Here is a 13,761-nt window from a genome sequence, read left to right as displayed (position 1 = left end):
GTGTCCCATCGTGAGAGTATGCATCATTACATCCCAGTCTTGCGTGAAATGTTATCAAACACCGACTGAGAACAGAATGCTTAAGATTCTGAACCTACAAAAGTACCACAAATGTTTTAAATGCAAGAGAGAATGCGATGCGATTAGTATTACCGATATTTATTAGAATCGAATAAATAAACGTACCTGGGGCCTCGGCTAGTATAGTATACTCATGGAGTAAAGAATATACTACAGTAGTAATGTTAAATTGTGCATAACAGTACTAGGCCTAGTAGGCCTAGTAGTAGACTTTCAGTTAGGCCTAAATTAGATTGCTGATTATGTACACTAGCCTACGCCGGCTAGACTACCAAGACTAGCCTAGGCATCTAGGCCTAGCCTATATGCCAGGCTAGTAGGCCTAGTAGTAGGCCTAAAATGTATACTTAGGCTAGGCCCTATCTATATAGTCTAGCCTAGGCCTAGTAGGAGATCTACTTCCCCCATTTCAAATAGTTAGGCCCAACTACCTCAGATAAATAGTCTAATGATAAAAATCGTGGCATTTTTCTGAATTTGTAATTATAAAAAACTGTCGCACAATGACAATGTTGATCCCACCATCATGGTGGATTAAAAAAAAGTTTTTAGGTAACTGAATTATAGAGGGCGGTGGTGGGTTGGGATTTTCCAGCTTACCATTTTTGTGATGCGCCGGTCAGGCATTTTTTTAAAGTGAATTAAAACAAAAATATAGGCTTTTCTTGGTTATTTTTTTGGTAATTACTAATACTACTTGTTGTTTGTATTATGTTCGCCTACGTATTGTTTTAAATTACATGACAACCTACTGTGCTAAGGCGCACTCTAAAAACCTGATCTCTGAGTGAGTCTTTACTAATAATACCTAGCCCACCTCTCTCTATCTAACGAGTACAGTAGGCCCAAGCTAGTTTAGGTGTTTAGAAGGCTTACGCTATAGTATACTTACTAGTCTTTAGGCCAGTAGTCTAGCGCAAACATTTTTTTTTTCAATAAATTAATCCTGATTGATTCAAGACTTCCCTTGCACATTTCTGTGCACAGAAAGCTAGAGATCAATCGTGCACGGTTGACCACTATTAGTATTATTATGTATATTTAGGAGGTTTATGATGAAATTGGTCGCATCTCTGAAATCGGTCGCGATAAAATCAACTTCCGGTATTTTGTATGGCGCGCCGCTAGAGCTATACATTTTTTATGATATCTGTCGCGTTTGAAATCGGTCGTGCTATTTTGTATGGAGTGAGATGCATGCTAGCGGGATATACATTTTCTTCGTTTATAATATAGATTTAATTGATATTTTTTAGAAACTAGATTATTTATGTGGATATTTTTTATTTGGTTAATAAATATATTTATTATCCTTTCATTACTTTTTTTATATGTTTAAAATATTATATTAGGCACATAATAATTTACATCTATTTTATTATGTACGGTACTGTAATTAATATATTATATAGAGAATATAGGTCTGTGTCTTTTATTATGCAAACAATTACGTAAAAGAGAATTTAATTTATTTGAAAACAATAATTGTTACAATGTATAGCCCATAAAGCCATCCATATCCATTTTTATACTTATGCATACTGTGGCAGATTATATCATATCCATGTCGTTAACTTACTATTCGATCACCTTATTTTTATTTCTGTTTTATTTATGTCCGTACGTTATGTAGGATAATATTAAGTATATAATGATTATTGTTGAGGCAAATCATGTGTATATTTTTATTTCTAATGTTTAAACTAGTAAAACTGATTATTATATGCGGATCGTTAAAAGGCGAGTTACTGAAATAAACCCCATAAGCCATATCAGAGATGCACCCTGATCGTGCAGCCGTTAAAAAAAACACGCACTAGGTGTGTCAAAATCAAGGACAAAACGCGTATGATCGTTGTCCATGGCCATGTATTATTACTAATAACCATACGTTTGAAACATCTATGACAGGTCTCCTGAAACGATGTATATACATTACGTATACGTCGGCGATACTATAGTTTTTAATTTGAATATCTTTATTTCTTCATTTATAATAATCATTTAATGTAAATAATTGAGTCCAACTCAGTGTCTCACATCCATACGCCGTTCGTAAATCTAAATGTTTAAAGATATATTGTCCCTTGAAACACAAAAAAATGAAGGTCAAAATATTCTATATTTTAATTGGATATAATTATATCAAAGTAATATTAAAGTTATTCACTTTAGGTCGAAAATTCAAGCCAAAAACAACAAGTTTATCTTAAATTAACAGGTAAATTAATTTGATTACATTTCCTTTGGAAAATTGCTGCGAGCGAAAGTAAACAAAGATTTCAAACCATGAGTATGCATTATGCATGATGCTAATTAGGATTGTTTACAACTCGTCACGGTTGAGAAGGTGTTTTCACACAGATCGCGAGGAAGTTTTATGATTATGCATACAGAGTAGCCAAACAAACACGTTGCATTATGAAATATGTTTTGATCGAAAACTTTGACTGGATGTCAAAGTTATTTTTAGAATAAAAAAACGTCTGTATTTCAGTTAAATGATTTTTTTTCCAACTAATTTTTGGTGAAAGTTAATAACTATTATGATACTTAAAAATGACCCACTTTTTTTCGAAATATTTAAAAAAAAATTTGGGGGAATTAGTCAAAGGGACAATACATCTTTAAATATCAGTGCAAGATTACCTCTTTGAGAATCGTGTCCGCTTTTATTATCCATCAATTATTATTCTCACATCTATCATTGTACATCATAGTCCTACTGTATAGGCCCGGTAGATTGATTTATAACTGCATATTATCTATATATTTTATTATTATTATCATAAAACCATGCTCACGTCAGAGTGGCGGATATCGTAAAAATCATCGTTATGCATCATCTTCCTTTATTGCATAAACCTCATTGAGCTGGTATTCACTTGCAGGTATAGAACGAGTTTCGTAATTAACTGTGATTAAAAAATATGCAATAGGCGCGTTACTTGTTTAACTATTAAATTATTTCAACATTTTCAAAATGCCAATCTTTTCAAAAACTTAAACAATATTCAATAAAACATTTTTAAAACGATTTTCTAAACAAACACATTACAATTATTCATTGACACCTGTAAAATAAAATGAAAACACAAATTATTTATAAATAATGAGATAAATATTTTTATTTACTGTACTTAAAAAATAATAAAGATGGAGGTAAAAAAATGTTAATAGTAATATTAGAAATTCTATATTTAAAATTAACTAAAAACAAATTAGCGTTTTCATTAAAAATGTATCTAGTGCGTCCTATACAAATTAGCGCGACCAATATCAAACATAACTAATATGATAAAAGCGTATCTAGCGGCGCTCCATACAAAATGCCGAATGTTGATTTTATCGCGACCAATTTCAAGCGCGACCGATTTCATCTGACACCATTGAGGATGCAGTTAATTATTTATTAAGGTCCTGTTTAATCTGAGCTAGTACTTCTACTACGCATCAGTGGTGGTGCCAGGCCTATTTTCCTTCCCAATTGTAGACATTTCAAAATAAGCAGCTCTATTTTTAATTTTCTTAGCCCCAACGATGGAAGGTGGGGCTGAGGTCAATCTCGCATTTATTATATTTCGACTAATTCAATTTTCGGGAACCTAGCAGCTCTATAAGGTTCAGTAGATTTTTGTTTGTCATAGATGAGTAATCCAAAAATTATTATCTTCGCACCCCTGACCCAACCCTCTGTGATGTGGCTGGCTCCTCCCTTGGACCCTCTTGATGGCCCCCAGCCATTGGTGCCATCACTGCTAGCATTTCTTCCAATAAGCTGCTTCCTAAAACTAATAATTAACTAATTTGTTGTTGTTCCTTTCTTGTATAGTAGTTAAAGAAGACACAGAAAGACAACAATGGCTGCTAAAATAATCGATGATATCAACGAAAAAGTTCTCCTGTGTTCCATATGCCATGAGGTATTTCAAAATCCTAAAACCCTTGGCTGTCAGCATTCATTTTGCTTGAAGTGCATTCAAACTTGGGTAAAGAAAAGTGGTGGTAAACTGTCATGTCCGATGTGCCGTCAACAGTTCCAGGTTCCAAGTAATGGTGTGGGTGGCCTACCATCAAGTTATTTCATCAACCAACTACTTGAGTACACTAAAGAAACGAAAGAAAATGTAGCAAGTGCAAAAAGTTGTGTTATGTGTAATAAAACAGCTACTGCACACTGTATGGAGTGTTCTACATTTCTTTGTAAGCAGTGTGGCGAAAATCACTGCAAAATTCCTCCTTGTCGAGATCATACCGTGATGTCATTAGACAAGTATATGGCCATGGATGCGACAGAACGTACTGCAGCAAAGCCAGTTATGTGTCCAAAACACTTAAGTGATGCTGTTGCATTTTATTGTAGCACCTGCAACCAACCTGTTTGTATGAAATGCACCGTTGTTTCTCATAAGGGACATGATTTACAAGAACTTGATGCAGCTTTTCAAAGATTTAAAGATGAAGCTAATAAAACCCTGAATGATTGTAACACTAAAGAGAAGGAAATGAAGGCTGAATTGAAACAGCATAATAGTGATACAGAGAAACAGAAGACATCAATAGATGTATGTGCAAAAGAAGTGAAAAGGTATGCTCAGATTCTCCGTCAAAATATTGATAAGGCTGAAAAGGCATTGCTGAATGATCTGGACAGACAAACTAAAAAATGTTTAGATGAGCGACAGAAAGAAAAAAAAGTTAAAGAAGAGAAAATAAAGCAACTGCAGAATACATCATTGTTCATTGACACATTAGTCAAAGCACCTCAACCTAGTGCAGCCTTATTTGATGCAAGTAAAATCTTGGATGAGGCTAACAAAATGATTGTGATTGAAATTGAAGAGGCTGTCCATAATAAATGTAATAATGGAATGTTTTCAGCTCTTCCTCCTCCTATTATTCCTCCTTCTCCTTTTCTTCCTCCTTCTCCTTATATTCCTTCTACTAATATTTTTTCTCAAGCTTATAATGCTCAACATATTCCTGCTCCAGATCCTCATGCTCAAGCATATATTGCTCAAGCTTATAATGCTCAACGTTTATATTATGCTCAAGGTACTAATGCTCAACCTATCCCTGCTCAAGCTCCTGTTGCTAATAGTTCAGCAGTGTTATTTAGCTTCAGTGGAAATCTCACTGCAATTAGCCATTCTATTGGTACTATTAAATCCACTCCATTAAATTAAAGCACAACTTGTTAATCAATACAGTACAGTACCATTTTCCCATATTCATAAATGAACTAGATTTTAAACTAAAAAAAAATCATTTTAAGATCAAGGTGTTGCCAATTTCTGGTTGTTAGTACATAAAATTTGCCCCAATTTTCCTAATGCTAATAAATGCAAATATTTATCTATAACACTTAAAAAAAGGCCCGTGCTCTTCAATTATAATTTGAATGGACATGATCTTGGTTTATGTACAGAAAGATTTAGGTATTTTTATAGATAGTAAATTAAATTTTTGTTCACATATTAATCAGCTAATAGAATGATGGGCTTGATATGGAGAAATTGTAGGCTTATGAATGACGGCAGGGCACTTTTATATTTATACAAATCTATTATACGTCCTCACCTTGAATATTGTTCCGTAATTTTCAATTCAATTTCTCCATGTCAGACCCGTCGAATCGACACTGTTCAATGGAAATTTGTACGATTCCTGTCTTATAACTGTGTTAATTTTGCCTTTTCCATTGATTCTGTCAGCAATCGTCAAACAATATCTGATATGGTTTTTTTATATAATATTTTAAATTCTAAATATGACTGTTCATTAATTTCACTATTTAGTTTAAATATCCCTGGTCTTACACGAAATAGACATTTATTGCTTATTCCTTTTAGCCGTGTCGACTGTACTAAGAGGGGAATTTTTTTTTTTTAGCAATCATATTGATATTTTTAATGACAGGCTTGGTTATTTTAAGAGGAAGATTATGTGTTCACTTCTTTAACAGCCTGCATGACCTGTTTGATTAATTTACATTTTAAATTGAAATTGTTTATGGCATGCTGATCTATGTTTTTATATATATATATATATAAACACAAGAGAACATTATTCACGAGGCGGGATCTCCGAAGAGATACTTTTATATATAAACACAAGAGGCAAAGAACATTAATTCTAAACCGCCTGGTGATATACTGAAATTTAATTAATTAATTTGAAACGATAAAGATGAGGAAATCTGTGAGAATGAGAAAAAGTCGCCCTAATAATTTATCTGTATTTTATTGTTAACCGTTTTTGATGTTGTATTGTTTTATGTTTCAAACCTGTTAGTGGCGGTATTTATCGCTGTTGGTTTTGACTGAATAAAATAAAACAAAAATAAAATTTATATTTTTACATTATGTAAAAATGTAGTCCAATTAAGATATTTTTATCATACATATTACATTTTCTTTTCAACAACAAGAAAAGTAGCCTAGTTTATAAATTCTAAAATAGATGTAAAATTTAAATGTAATAACTGTTTTATTTGGCAATGAGTAGGTTTAAGTCATTAATAAACTACCATGTGTCAATTTTCTTTTCATTTATAAAACCTTAGTTCCATTACAGATGGTTGAAGTTAAACAAAAATATGTTTATCATTAAATCTCTCAGTTATTTAAAATGTGTTTTCTTTGTGAACTTGCGTCCTTTTGGTTCAATTACTTTAGTTCCAGTAATTTACCGTAATGTTTACTACCAAAGTTGGAGAAAACTTATTTACATTCAGTGTTTTTCCTAAGTTTTAACAACTGTTTTATTCTCTCATATTTCTTTTTAAATTGTAAATATTTTGATGTGCTTCTATTAGTTCTAACATTAAGTATGTATTAATAATAGCATTTAATTAATTAAATAGCAAATTATTTCATATAACTTCATTTTTTTCTTTTGCTTTAATTTTGCACTTTGATATAAAATGTGTTATTGTTGTTATTGTATAGTATTGTATAAGCTTAGATCATTAATTTGAATGCTTTATGTTGAATCTTATATTGGCATTGCTGTGTACCGTAAGTTAGATAATCTTCCAATGAACTATTTTAAAGCAGCTTAATTTTCTACAGCCACAGAGATTACTGTATATTACTGTCAGTATTCTCACTGTAGCATTAAAAATTATGTTAGACATACTTTTAAGAATTTGTTTTTTATAAATAGAATAATACATCATCAAAAAATGAAAATTTAAATAAATTACATTTTAAACAAGTTATAACATCCAAATATTCATACCAAAAGCAGTAATGAAATTGTAATTACTTAGATGTAGTAAATTAGTTATAAATAAATAAAAAATAAATAAAACTATGTTATGCGCGATTTGAACGATTTGCGCAATTTGAAATTGCGCAAAAAAAATCCTTGCGCAATTTGAATTGAAACATGTGTTTCAAATTGCGCAAGCAACGTATTAAATTGCGCAAGTAATCTGCAAATTGCGCAAGGTTTTTCGACAGATTGTGAAATCATGCACACCCATATTTTTATAGTAATTTCTAAGAATGATTCAAAATTAAAGATAAATATCGCATTTCCTTATTTTAGTAGTGCAAATATTGTTATAAGTTAGCATACCGTCGAAGAACCGACGAAGGAAAACGAAGCGGTGGTGTTCCACCAGGCGGGCGCGGCGCGGGCGGCCGGCTATACTACTCTAGCCTAGCTAGGGTCTGGACTACTGATACTGACTAGGTTACATGGCCTAGCTTAAACTAATATTAAAAACTTAATTTTTACATTTATTTTGATTTATTTCAAGTTACAGTGATAATATTATTTAATTGTAATAATAAATGTTATGTATTTATTATACACATGTTATCTTCGCATTTATTATGTTTTATTTTGAGTTATTTAGTTTCCAATAAATTATTATAATACCGATTGTCTGGTAGAATTTTGTTGCGCAATTTGAAAATTTACAGTTCGTTTTCAAATTGCGCAAAGGTGTCATATTGCGCAAGAACTATCTTGCGCAATTTACAAATTGTGCAGCGCAATTTAAAATTGCGCAAAGATTTTCTTGCGCAATTTGAAATTGCGCAAGTTGATTGCGCAATTTGAAATTGCGCAAAAAAATCCTTTGCGCAATTTCAAATTGCGCAAGGATTTTTTTGCGCAATTTCAAATTGCGCAAATCGTTCAAATCGCGCATAACATATACAATTATATTTGACGAAATTCCCATTTGAAGCTAAAATAAATTAGTTACAAAACCAGCTATAACCTTGTTGTTTTATTATTTGTTTAACTACACTCCAACAGACATTGTGAGCCTTCAGTTTGAGATGGTTGGTTTTTATGTGTATTCATTTGAACAAGGCCATATACATGGCTGCAGTCACGTGCTCAAGTTAGTGTTCACCGACCGACCAACCAACCGCCCGACCGACATAGTGAGCTGTAGAGTCGCGTTGCACACAACTAAAAACATATATTATTAGGTTATTTTTACCTAGACAGGTATATTTTTCCTTTTCTTTCTACCTTCTCTTCTGTGTTTTGTTTGTTGCTTTGGGGCTCGAGGATGTCTATCGATATTGTGTTCGTTGTGTATTATCATCCTACCTGATGATTTTGACAACGAACACAAATATCAAAAAAGTGTATTATCATCCTACCTGATGATTTTGACTTTTTTGATATTTGTTTTGATATTGGCAATGACTACATTTCTGACGTTGTCCTATGTTGAAAGATCTAAAATATTGCGACATATATTATAAATGGCAATGGTGAATGGGAATTAATTATTTGGTACTTACTACTAATACAGTAGGCCTACTACTTGTTTTGTTGTTTGTATATGTTCGCCTATGTATTATGACATGACAACCTACCTACTGTGTCAGTCCGGGCCAAAATCGGTCCAGCGGACCAGTTTTGGCTGCCAAAATCAGTCCGGGGGACCATTTATGGCTGCCAAAACGTGTCCGGCCGGACCAATTTTGGCTGCCAAAACTGGTCCGGCCTGGATAAAATCGGTCCGGGCAGTAGGACTGTTTTTGGCCGCCAAATATGGTCCGGTCTTACAAATATATGGTGCGCAAAATGAGTCATAATGTATATATCATTAAAAAAATGCCATGATTAGTCATTATATTGAAAACTACAGGGTTTTATTTGTTATTTTAATATTATAAATTAAGCCTGTTTTTTTAATTATTATTAGTAGTAACTCATCAATAATTAGTACTAATTGTTAGGCTTTTGTATACAATATGTATCTGCCTGTTTTTAATCCATTTTGTTCTTTTTTAACATCTTCGTTTCCCCATGATGTTAAAAACAATTTAATTTATTAATTATTTATGGTTAATCAATCAATATATCAATTCAATACAATTATTATAAAACAATTATCCAATATTGATTAGGCTGAGGAAGGAAAAAGGCCTCAATCATAAATAAAATCTAGCTGGCAATATCAGCGTCTCATACCCGTTCGTGTGAGTGTGTGGCAGGCCGAAATATGAGTGAACACCTAAGTCATGTTTTTAGATAAAATACATTTATTTATAGTATTTATCCGACAAGATAACTTACTAATATATATCATGGGATATTTTTCTAGCCATAAACAACTTAAGAGCCATTGTCTGTAAAAATCAAAGATTTGGTGGCAGATGTAAAAAAATGGATTTCTCTCAAATTTTTACCATGAATAGACATTTCAATAAAAAGCATATCTACAACATTCATTTTAATTTTTAGCCTCCGTTGCCATGACAACGGTCAATTATCCAAATTTTGATGTTTTTGCCATTTTTCACAGATTTTTTATAGTGAAAAAGTACAAACTTGTATACTTATTTTAACCAAAAATACTTACATTATACAGTTTTTGTTTATAGCAGTGTAAACAACATGTATTGAGTTCCATTTAATGTAGAAAAAAAATAAATTACAAAATGGAGTTTGGTTGATACCATTATTTTAAAAAGGGGTGTTTTTAAAAAATATTTTTTTTATAAAAGTATACCTCATAAACGTACCTATAACTTCCAAAGTGGTGTTTTTAAATCAATGAGGTTTTTTAATTTGATAGTCAATAGGTTTTTCAACAATAATCACGAAAAAAACACTGGGGTAAATTTCGTACATAGGTTTTGTGTTGCCAGGAAAATACGAAAAATGCAAAAAATATAACAAAATATCAACAAACAAAACACATGAAACACAATTTAAATATGGCTAATCCAATAATAAAATGTATATATGGCTTGTCATATTGCTACTAGAGTCATACGAATAGTTTAGATAAAATAGGAGAATGTGTTGCCAGGTTTATTTCAATTAATTGCCAGAAAAACAGTATTTTGCATTGAAATATTTAGTTGATGGAAAATAATGTTAAACTTGGAAATAATTGAGTCAATGGTTTTTATAAATTTTTAAATCTATTTTGTGTAAAGAGATACAGAAAGACCTCCCAAAAAATCTGACCTTGTAAATAGGTCATTTGAGGTCAAAAGGGGTCAGATTGCAAAACAGGACAGGTCCCCACTTTACTACAACTATTAATGTTTGATCAAAATTTACAAGATAGTTCATAACAATTCTCAACAATTTTCATATTTTACCTATAGTGTTACCTTAGCAACCATTTCTATGTGTAACTAAGGAAAGTAATTTTTAAAAAACGAAAAAAATGGCGTTTTTATAAATACAAAGAATTGATTGCATTTGTACATGTTTCTCAATTTTACTTCTACTGCATTCCATTAATGACAAACTTGACCTTGTAAATTCATTCATTTTGAGGTCAACATTTTACCATAGTAACTGTTTCTATGCGAAAATTTAAAAAAAATAAGGGGTTTTTTATAAATAAAAAACATTTTTTCTACATAGTTTTACATTTCTACTTTTTGCCAAATTTACTTTAAATACTGAATCCTAATAATCTCAGAAAGAAAGTCTTGACGAATCTGAATAAAGATAAAAAAAAATGACCTTTAGTGTTATCTTAAACCTGTTTACGTAACAAATGATATTTTTAAAAAAAATTAAATATGGAGTTTCATGAAAAAATAAAAATTTTACATATTGAGGTCAAATGACATCAACATTTTACCTATAGTGTATTGTAGCAACTGTTTCTATACGTAACTAAGTACAATATTTTTAATATGGGGTTTCATGACTACAAACAATTGATTACATAGCTTTACTACATTTTCCCAAATTTACTTATCTACTGAATCCCAGAAAATGTCTGACCTTGTGAAAAAAATTTGTTGGGTCAAGTTATGTCAAAATGTATTATTTATGTTATCTTAGAACCTGTTTCTATGCGTAACTAAGGATAATTGTTTTGTTAAATACAGTTGAACCTCTCGTAAGTGGCCACCCTCGGGACCTGGAAAAGTGGCCGCTTACGGGCGGTGACCCCTTACGGGAGGTTCTGCCGATAAAGGGCCAAAATCACTTATTATGGCTATATACGATATTCTTAACGAAACGAGCCTCTCAATTTTCCAGCTAATTGTAGGCATATTATTATTTATAATCAGGTGGTTTAGTATTTTTTAGCATTTTCAGACAAATTTTAAAAACTTTTATCATATGAAAAATGGTCGGTCAAAATCTGTGTAGTTTTCTCATCTCTTCACAGTAATGTTTTTAAAACCTCTTCAAAATAAAGCTAATATATAAAGAAATACAATAAACATGCACCTCTAATTCATAGGTCCATGCAATAAGTATCACATTTTTCGATTGGCCGCTTACAAAAAATCTCATTTTTAGTATAAAAAGGTGCTCGCAGCTGCTTACGGTAAGCACCAAATGCACTAATTAGATAGGAAGAACAAACAGGCTTTTCAAAGTGCGTCCGTTAAGGGAGGTGGCCGCTGTAAATAAAATATGGGGTTTTCATGAATAAAAATAATCACAGAAGAAAGTGCTTACGAATATGACCTTGTGAAACGGTAATTTGAAAATGCAAATAAGGCATGCCTGCTAATAATCTACAAATTTAAATTTGTATGAGATAAATATGCAAAATCTAAAGAATATCTCATTTTTAGTTACCATAGTAACTGTTGCTATGCATAACTAAGGGAAATTAAATAATTATCAGATAATTATTAATTAATAATTATTACTGAATCCAACCATCACAGTAAAAAAAATATAGAATTTAAAACCAATATTTAATAATAAAGTGTGATATTTTACATGCTGACCTTAAATGAAATAAAATTTCAAATCAGGGCTTCAATATTTGTTATGTAGCATTAACATACCTGAGTATATCATTGACTTTTGATTGGTTCTATTTTGGGGAGGGGAAAGTGGTGGATCCAGGACTTTTAAATAGTTAGGTGGTTGAAGGCGAGGGTCTAAAAACTTAACTTTATGTCCTATCTTTTGCATTGCAATTTTTAACTTGGGGTGGGTGGGGGCTTGGAGAAAAGGGGGAGGTGGTTGGATGGAGGAGTTTGAATCCGTCTATTCATTGGGGCGATAGTAGCGGCAGTGTGGGTGGTGCTTGAATGCATGCATTTGACACTCTATAGTGGATGATCGACCAAAGTGTTGCAGTTTATCTTTTTGTGGTTATAGTCGGGGTGGGGGTGGGGAGGGGTGGTAGTCGAAAGTGGTGGTGGATGGGCATATGGGATCTGCTTAGGTTAGCAAATAAAAGAAGTAAACAAATGAAAGAGGAGCTTCAAAATAAGAGAGGAGTAATCTGTTGCAAAGATTAAAATTCACAACGATCTGATAATTTATTCAAATTTCCAGAGGATATAACCTATAAAATGACATTAAAACTGGGAATTACAGAATCTATAATTAAAAATTAATTTTTTTTTTAACTATATAAAACATTAAGAATTTTTCTGACCAATGAGTTTCAAATCAAATAATCAAAGAAAATAAAATGTTTTTACTAATATACCATGTTTTTTTTATATAAAAATGCCTATGTTTCTCGCAACACTGCTTGTAGATTTTAAATTTACCCCAGTATTTTATTTTAGAAATCAATTATTAAAAATTAGAACTACCTATTTGTAATAAATCAGCTAAAAAAATACACTACTTTGGGCGTTATGGTGAAGTAAAGTTTAGTTGCATTGAACAATTTAAAAAAAGTGAAAAACACCCCTTTTTAAATAAATGGTATCTCCCAAAGTATGAAATAAAAAAAATAAAAAAATTTGAAACAGGTACACAATGCATTGTTATTATGCATACACTAATTATTTTTTATAATTAAATGAACAACACAAAAATATCGCTCATCAAAGTAGTGCTAATATCCATTTTAAAAAACCTTAAAAAAGGACAAAATTTGTCAAAAACACAAATTTGGCCGTTGCCATGGAAATATACGTTTGAAATAAAAAATACTTCATATTTGATTTCTCTCAACACATATATAGCCATGTGCAAAATTTGAAAGAAATCCATTTTTTTGAGTCTGCCACTTTTTTTGATATTTCTTTGATTCTTACAGACAATGGCTCTTAAAACAGCATCATAGGCCTAGTAATTCAATTAAAATCGACAGAAGAAAAACCCGGACCGATTTTGGCAGTGGCGGACTGCTTTTGGCCACAATTTTAGAGCCAAAACTGGTCCGGCCGGACCGATTTTGGCCCCGGACCATATTTATCGTGACAGGCCCACTACTCGTATATTATAGTATTTTGAAATAAG

The sequence above is a fragment of the Antedon mediterranea genome, chromosome 6 (assembly GCF_964355755.1).
Source record: "Antedon mediterranea chromosome 6, ecAntMedi1.1, whole genome shotgun sequence".
Lineage (NCBI taxonomy): Eukaryota > Metazoa > Echinodermata > Crinoidea > Comatulida > Antedonidae > Antedon > Antedon mediterranea.
Note: the sequence above shows the minus strand (reverse complement) of the source record.